General features: G+C 34.4%; 1 long non-coding RNA gene across 1 annotated transcript; it reads left to right on the top strand.

The window, feature by feature from the left end:
• Nucleotides 1–943: 943 nt before the first annotated feature.
• On the top strand, nucleotides 944–9,223 carry LOC137614685 (uncharacterized). Its single transcript, XR_011039125.1, has 3 exons — nucleotides 944–1,074; nucleotides 6,312–6,376; nucleotides 8,860–9,223. It is a non-coding gene; the product is annotated as an uncharacterized lncRNA (long non-coding RNA).
• The last annotated feature ends 226 nt before the right edge of the window (nucleotides 9,224–9,449 follow it).

Below are 9,449 nucleotides of genomic sequence, written 5' to 3'. Positions count from 1 at the left end.
TGCCTGGGAACATTTATTCCAGAATTTTTACCGTTTTTTACGGAAAATTTAAACAGAGTAGCGTAATAATCAAAAGAATATAGGTAATGAAAATTGCATTAGAAAACTTAATATATTTTCTGTAAAGCATCTATTGTTATATGATAGGATGAAGAAATAGTTTCCTAAATTTTCTTATCATGAAGGCATTATGATAAGAACGATTAAGAGTTTCTAAAACTGTTTCTTATGTTCTCTTTGGCTGTTGGTAGAGAGTTAGATTGATGAACATGATTTCATGCATAATCAAATACGTATTGTATATTCATACATAGTTATATTCTTTTTAGCTAAGGTAATCAAAATAAAATGCGATTATTAGAGAGAGAGAGAGAGAGAGAGAGAGAGAGAGAGAGAGAGAGAGAGAGAGAGAGAGAGAGAGAGAGAGAGAGAGAGAGAGAGAGAGAGAGAGAATAGATAAAATGGTATGCATTTACTTGCCAGTATATTTCAATTGATTTAAAAAAAAAAGTATTCTACCCATGTCTATAATAATTTATATTCATATATGATGCGAATTAAGAGATTAAACCCTGTAACCCCTGGATTATCAGATTTTTGGGTGGATCAAATGACGAAAATTTATTCAAATAATAACAGAAAGCAGTCCAATGTAGGCTATACTCAGAGAGAGAGAGAGAGAGAGAGAGAGAGAGAGAGAGAGAGAGAGAGAGAGAGAGAGAGAGAGAGAGAGAGAGAGAGAAATGCATGACACACCTTAAGAAGTTATATAAACAGCTGACCAGCCTGTCTTCCTATAAGAATAAAAACTGTCCATAAAAGGGCTCACAATAGGAAAACCGCCAGGCGAAGCCTGTATTTTTCATAACAGGTTTAAACACCCAGAGGCGTACGGGACCTAATATATAGACAAAGAGCATCCACTCTACAGCTACACAATACAGACGACGGCACCTGTGCTAGAAACCAAGAAGATTCTCTGCGGATACGAAGATGCTGTGCGCCAGAAGTTCAAGAACATCCTTCCTGATCGAGAGAGAGAGAGAGAGAGAGATCGCAGTCATCTTAGTGGTGGTAAGGAGAGAGAGAGAGAGAGAGAGAGAGAGAGAGAGAGAGAGAGAGAGAGAGAGAGAGAGAGAGAGAGAGAGAGAGAAAGTACATTCCTAATTAGCACAAATTTACAATCAGTTCAAACACGTTTCATGTTTCTTTGACGGATTATTTTAAGGAATAGAATTTTTTTTCCCCAAGACAATATATCAAAACACAATTCACAAGGTGTACCTAACGCTATAATTCGAATTACGTAATCACACTTCATTTACAATCTATCAATAATTTTGATCAGCATACACGTAGCAAATACATAACGATCCGCAGAGTGATTTCTTTGGTTAGTCCATACATACATACACATACATAAATACATACATACATACATGCATACACATTATTATTATTATTATTACTTGCTAAGCTACCACCCTTGTTGGAAAAGCAGGATGTTATAAGCCCTGGGCTCCAACAGGGAAAATAGCCCAGTGAGTAAAGGAAACAAGGAAAAATAAAATATTTCAAGAACAGTAACATTAAAATATAAATATAAACAATAAAACTTTAACAAAACAAGCGTTAGAGAAATAAGATAGAATAGCGCCCGAGTATACCCTCAAGCAAGAGAACTCTAACCCAAGACAGTGGAAGACCATGGTAGAGAGGCTATGGCGCTACCGTAGACTAGAGAACAATGGTTTGATTTTGGAGTATCCTTCTCCTAGAAGAGCTGCTTACCATAGCTAAAGAGTCTCTTCTACCCTTACAAAGAGGAAAGTGACCACTGAAGAATTACAGTGCAATAGGTAACCCCTTAGGTGAAGAATTGTTCGGTAATCTCAGTGTTGTCAGATGTAAGAGGACAGAGGAAAATCTGTAAAGAATAGGCCAGGCTATTCGGTGTATGTGTAGGCAAATGGGAAAATGAACCGTAAGCAGAGAGAAGGATCCAATGTAGTACTGTCTGGCCAGTATATATATATATATATATATATATATATATATATATATATATATATATATATATATATATATATATATATATATATATGTGTGTGTGTGTGTGTGTGTGTATAAGTGTGTGAACACACACACACACACACACATATATATATATATATATATATATATATATATATATATATATATATATATATATATATATATATATATATATATATATATATATATATATATATATATATATATATATAAATATATATATATATATATATATATATATATATATATATATATATATATGCGTGAACCTACACAGATATAATAATTATCTATATACATAGTGCGCCCTTTGACCGTATTAATGAGGCCCTTGTTTTCAAACTCAAAGAGTTAAGAGTAGGTGGGTGTTTTCTTAGCATCATTATTGAAATTTTAGTAAGAGATTGCAAAGAATTTTTTTTTATGAAATTTTAAGTAATGTATTGCAAAGTTGTAGTTGATGGGCACCATAGTGAGTATAGGAATGTGATATCTGGTGTTCCTAGGGTAGTGTTCTTGGCTCATCACTTTTCATATTATATATACATATGTGGTTTGGCCTAGAAAACAAGCTCGTTGCATATGCAGATGATGCTACTCTCTTTGCATAAATTTCATTGCCTGAATTTAGATCTGGGGTTGTCGAAATTCTTTAAGAGATCCAGCTAAAATTAGTGCATGGTGCAAAGTACAAGGGATTAAGTTAGACCCTAATAAAACTATAAGTACTATTGTAAGTAGGTCGAGGACAGTGGCTCCTCAACATCCAGATCTCTGCATTAATAATGTTTTTTTTTAACTCCATAAGACTCCTATTCTCACAATCTTCACTGGGCATGTTGATTTTGGCTAATTTTTCATCGCCGGATGTGTGGTGTGACAAGAAGAAATAAGATACGGAATAAGGTAATTAGGGGTACCACAGGAGTTAGACAACTATCAGATAAGATCCAAGAAAGTAGACTGAGGTGGTATGGTCATGTCATGAGAAGAGATGAACAGTTTATTAGGAGAAGAGTGATGGAAATGGAGGTACAGGGAACGAGAAGGAGAGGGAGACCAAAGCGAAGGTGGGTGCACAGTATCAAGGATGACCTTCGATCAAAGGGATTAACCGGTGATGAAGTGTGGGACAGAGGTAGATGGAGAACGCTGGCCAGAAACATCGACCCCACATAGAAGTGGGAAAAGATGCAGACAGAAGAAGACTCCTATAAAATCTAAAGTGGGATTCCTGATAGCAATTTATTCCTGAGAAATAAATTCGGTCTTTTTCTTATTCAATAGCAAACAAAAAAATGGCTTATTGAAAAAACCTTCCGATACTTTCGGTGATCAATCTATTCTGAAGAAACTTTTTGATTCCTCCATTCTTCCTTGTTTCGAGTATTGTTCTCCTGTCTGGTATTCACCTGTAGACTATAATCTTAATTTGTAGGACAAAAAATTGCTGTCTGTTAAAATTTCGTAGTCCTGATCTGGATATTATTCTCTGGGTACCGTCGTTCAGTTAATTCTTCATGCATTTTACATAAAACGTTTCATATTATTCTGGGCACCTACTGCATTTGCAACTTCCCAGACTGTACCATCCTGTACGTAGTACTCCGTGTGAAGATAATTTCAGCAGTATTGCCTTCTCCATTATAAGGCTCAATACTACACAATACCCTAAAATATTTATTCCAGCTGTGACCCGATTGTGGAATAATTTTCCTAATGAGATAGTTGAATCGGTTAAACTTTATAAGTTCATATTTGCAAAGAAGGTTTTCATGTTTAAAAGGCTGACTTAAGTCTCTTCATATTTTATACTCTATATGACAGATCTATTTCTAACGTTACTGATTCTAGGATATTTCATCCGCTCTTTTCATTGATTTCCATATAATTAATCTAATTCCTTACTTCCTTTCCTCACTGCGATATTTTTTCCCTGTTGGAGCCCTCGGGCTTGTAGCACCATGCTTTTCCAATTAAGATAATAGTAGTAATATATACTGTATATATATATATATATATATATATATATATATATATATATATATATATATATATATATATATATATATATATATATTATATATATATATATATATGTATATATATAATATAAATATATATATATATATATATATATATGTATGTGTGTGTGTGTGTGTGTGAGCGTGCATGTGCGTGGGCGTGTGTATGAGTATGTATGCATGTGTGTATATACAATATATATATATATATATAAATATATATATATATATATATATATATATATATATATATATATATATATATGTGTGTGTGTGTGTGTGTGTGTGTGCGTGGGCATGTGTGTGAGCGCATATATATATATATATATATATATATATATATATATATATATATATATATATATATATATATATATATACACTGTAAATATATATAATGTATGTATACACACACACACACATATATATATATATATATATATATATATATATATATATATATATATATATATATATATATATATATTTCTTCTTTGTCTACATCTTTTCCCACTTCTATGTGGGGTCGATGTTTCTGGTCAGCTTTCTCCATCTACCTCTGTCCCACACTTCATCACCGGTTAGTCCCTTTGAAATAAGGTCATCCTTGATACAGTCCAGCCACCTATATATATATATATATATATATATATATATATATATATATATATATATATATATATATATATATATATATATATATATATATATATATATACATATATGTATATATATATATATATATATATATATATATATATATATATATATATATATACAGTATATGTATATATATATATATATATATATATATATATATATATATATATATATATATATATATATATATATAGAGTGTGTGTGTGTTTATACATATATATTTATATACACACTCCACCATCCGTCCTATTTTCACAGGAAGATCTTATGTGGAGTGGGTAACCCCACTTCTTAACTCTTCATGCAAGATGCTGATACGCTTTTACAATGAATCTAAAATTTTTTCAAGAATATTAAAGGGTATTTAATCTTCACATCCACCATAGCTGGCATGTCAGAGTGGGTTCAAAACACGGATTCAATAACATAATGGTATTGTACATGACAGCCTTGTTCAAATGGGCTCTTCAACTCCCTTTCTCATTTTTAATCTGTTATTGATTGGCTGGAAGAAAATAGTTGATATTTTCGGCAAGCTTTGACCAATTACATGGTGTTTGAAGTAGACTGCATTCTGAATAATTTGACTTTATTGGGCATTACTGGTAATACGATTTTTGGTTTTGAACATGTTACAAAATATGCAGATGATACGACTCTTGTCATGTTATGTGGTGGCCGATGTGGTAACGTTCCTGACTGGTGAACGCCAGACTGGGTTTCAAGTCCCACTCAAACTCGTTAATTTCTTTGGTCGCTGCAACCTCACCATCTTTGAGATGGGGTTTTGGGGGAACCTATAGGTCTATCCGCCGAGTCATCAGCAGCCATTGCCTGGTCCTCCTTGGTCCTAGCTTGGACGGAGAGGGGGCTTGGGCGCTGATCATATGTATATATGGTCAGTCTCTAGGGCATTGTGCTGTTTGATAGGGAAATGCCACTGTCCCTTTCCTCTGCCATTCATGAGCGGCCTTTAAACCTATTGAAAGTGAAACTGCTGCTTGTCTGATCAATATTGTGAACAACTTATACTGTAAGTAGCGTGATAAGTAGAACATGAGGCATATTAAAACATTAATAAATAAATATAAATGATTCATCTAACCTCATACCTCGATCCAACTTCCGGTAACATGGGACTCAAGATTCTGAATACTTGAAAATTCATAATGCTCCATCTGATTCCACACTTTCATATCATGACCAATGATATTTGACTTGAGAGAGAGAGAGAGAGAGAGAGAGAGAGAGAGAGAGAGAGAGAGAGAGAGAGAGAGAGAGAGACAGACAGAGAGAGAGAGAGAGAGTATGTGTTATCATAAGCTTTATCTACTTAAAATTTTTAATATTTTAGCTTTAATCAGTATTCTCTGTACCCTTGTACATACTATGTTGTGTCAATAGAGGATAAATGTAAATATATATATATATATATATATATATATATATATATATATATATATATATATATATATATATATATATATATGTGTGTGTGTGTGTGTGTGTGTGTGTGTATCATTCCCTTTACCAATTCTATATTGACTAATGAACACTCAAATTTTCAACCAGGCAGTTGCTGGAGTCTGGGCTGGAGGTCGCCCGGATCTTAAGCCTGGAAGATGTCCAACTGAATAGTAAGTAATCACCATAATTATTATTATTATTATCATTATTACTGTACAATAAAATTCCTATCAATATTAATAACGGTATTATTGAGACCTCATCAGTGTTCACATCAAGATTGATGAAGCATCTGTAATTTTTTTTCTAAATTTTAGAATACTGAGGATTTTTAAGGTACTACAATTTACTCACGACATTCAGAGTCTTTTTCGGCATCATCATTATTAATAATGCACACACTCTTAAGGAAAAAACGTCCCAAGAATTGAAAGTTTATGGATGGTAAAAGTATGTATATATGTAAATACACATATATATACATACTGTGAGTGCTTGTTTAAAACAAGAAATATATTAAAAATAATTAAATAACAGTTTGTAAACACAAACACACGAAAGGATGATGACTCAAAAACGCAAGAATGTTGAGGGCCATAGCAAAGAGACAATACTTATAGGGGATCAATCAGGTGCAGACCACTAAATGTGGCACCCAATATGGAGCAGTAATCCTCAAAAAAGGTCACAGATACTTAAAGAGGCGTGCGAGCTAAAATCCTTAGGATTTTTTTTAAAGCAATTTCTACCAGAGGCACACTCCTCACTGCACGCCTGGTTCCCTGATTAATCACAAGCCAAAAGTTTCTCACCTACGAGAGGATGTTGCAATGGCCATTAACTGTTCAACGTGTAGTGTCTACGTTAGTTACTAAAGCCCTGCCCCACGATCGAGCATGCCCGACGGCAAACAGTGATACCAGACCACAGCAAGTAGTGAAAATGAGGGTTGATGACGTCAGAAGCGGTAAAACCACAGGCAGGGATCTGGCAACCAATACTGTTGCCAGATCTTTGCTGTGGTTTTCCCGTTTCTGGCGTCATCAATCTCATTCTCACTACCTACTGTGGTTTGGTATCACTGTTTGCCCGTCGGGCATGCTCGATCATGTGGACAGGGCTTAAGATAGCACCAAACTCGGCAAGAGCTGAAATGATACAAGGGTCAAAACACAAAACTACGTTTGACTTAACTCCCTAAGAATGAAATGCCGAAACATGAAAAACAGCAAAGTACTAAGTACAAAAATAGGGTTGTGGTGGCTTGTTGGTAACGTCCTTGTTGGTGAGGAAGCAGATGATTTTAATCCTTTACTCAAGAAGACTGGATGAGTACCACAAAAACTCATTAGTCCTTTTAGTGTCTGCAATCTCACCATAATTGTGAGCGAAGGATGGAGGTTTGGGATGAACCTATAGATCTATCTGCCGAGTCATCAGGAGCTATTGCCTGGCCCACTTTGGTCCTAGCTTGGATGGAGAGGGAGCTTGATCGCTGATCATATGTGTATATATATGATCAGTCTCTGATCATTGTCCTGCTTGCTAGGGCAATGTCACTGTCCGTTGTCTCTGCCTTTCATGAGCGGAACTAATTCCGAATGCACAAAAAAATATATTGAAAAAGTAAAGGCAGAACTCTCTTCTGGAAAATGTAATAAATAAAGCTAGATCCATCTTCCATATGAAAACATCGGAAGATGTTGGCGCTGATCTTTTAATACCCAAGAGTAGAGATAGAAAGAGACGCTAAGCATAGTGTAGTACTACATTAGATTATTTTCTCTGGTTACGGTTCATTTTCCCTTTGCTTACACATACACCGAATATTCTGGCTTATTCTTTACATATTCTCCTCTGTCCTTATACACCTGACAACACGGAGATTACCAAACAATTCTTCTTCACCCAAAGGGTTACTCTACTGTAATTGTTCAGTGGCCACTTTCCTCTTGATAAGGGTAGAAGAGACTCTTTAGCTATGGTAAGCAGCTCTTCTAGGAGAAGGACACTCCAAAATCAAACCATTGTTCTCTAGTCTTGGGTAATGCCATAGTCTCTGCACCATGGTCTTCCACTGTCTTGGGTTAGAGTTCTCTTGCTTGAGGGTACATTCGGGCATACTACTCTAGCTAATTTCTCTTCCTCTTGTTTTGTTAAAGTTTACATAGTTTATATAAGAGATTTTTCTTTTAATGATGTTACTCTTCTTGAAGTATTTTATTTTTCACTTTTTCCTTTCTTTACTGGGCTATTTTCCTTGTTGGAGACCCTGGGCTTATAGCATCCTGCTTTTCCAACTAGGGTTGTAGCTTAGCAAGTAATAATAATAATAATTATGCTGCTCATTTCCTTTGTTCGTTTCTATTTCCTCTAATAACGTTATTCATTAGTCAGTTTTCTGTTCTCCTATCAAAGATATATATATTTAATGAAGACAGATCAGTGACGTTTAGTTTTTTTAATAAGATATCTTCAATGAAGACGGATCCGAAACTTGGTTTTCTGTTCTCGTATTTATTAGAATATCTTTAATGGAGACAGTTAAGAATCCTTACAAAGACTCAATAGAGACTTGAACGATGACACCCTTGACAGACAGACATAGACAGGGCACAAACGATCAAGGCTCACCTTCGTTTCGTATTTACAGTTTCAGCGGAGGCCCTGATGATGGCAACCAGTGCTTTGCCGACTACCAGTGTTTGGGATCCAACAAGTGCTGTCTGGTGAGGACCCATACTACCACCCGAAGACTGTGCGTGCCTCCTCTATAATAATTCAAGAGGTTGAACATGATGTGAAGCGCACACAGTGTCTCCATCTATGAGCTCATAAGTCAACTTATCACTTTAAAAGTTTGTATGAGGAGATCATGGTGAAATTCATGACTGTAAGTGTGACGTAACTTTACATGAATTAAATAAATCAATAAAATCATAATACCTTTCATTTATCATAAATTCAAATAAAATATTTGTAAAATTTGACAAGATTTCACCCCACAGTATAAATTACTGCAAATAATCCAAATAACCATATTTACACATTGAAATTTGCCTCTGATTATACATTCACCACTCTGCATGTATATAAATGAGAACTCTTGTGATTTTCAAACACCAAACTTACCATTTTAAAAATATGTATTAGTAAGAAATATTGCATGTAATGTTGAGATGCAGTTTGTATTTATCAAAGAAATTATAATTGCGTAGATACAAAACTATCTAGGTGTAAATT

This window comes from Palaemon carinicauda, chromosome 21, assembly GCF_036898095.1.
Source record: "Palaemon carinicauda isolate YSFRI2023 chromosome 21, ASM3689809v2, whole genome shotgun sequence".
NCBI lineage: Eukaryota > Metazoa > Arthropoda > Malacostraca > Decapoda > Palaemonidae > Palaemon > Palaemon carinicauda.
Note: the sequence above shows the minus strand (reverse complement) of the source record. Positions and strands in the feature narration are given on the sequence as shown.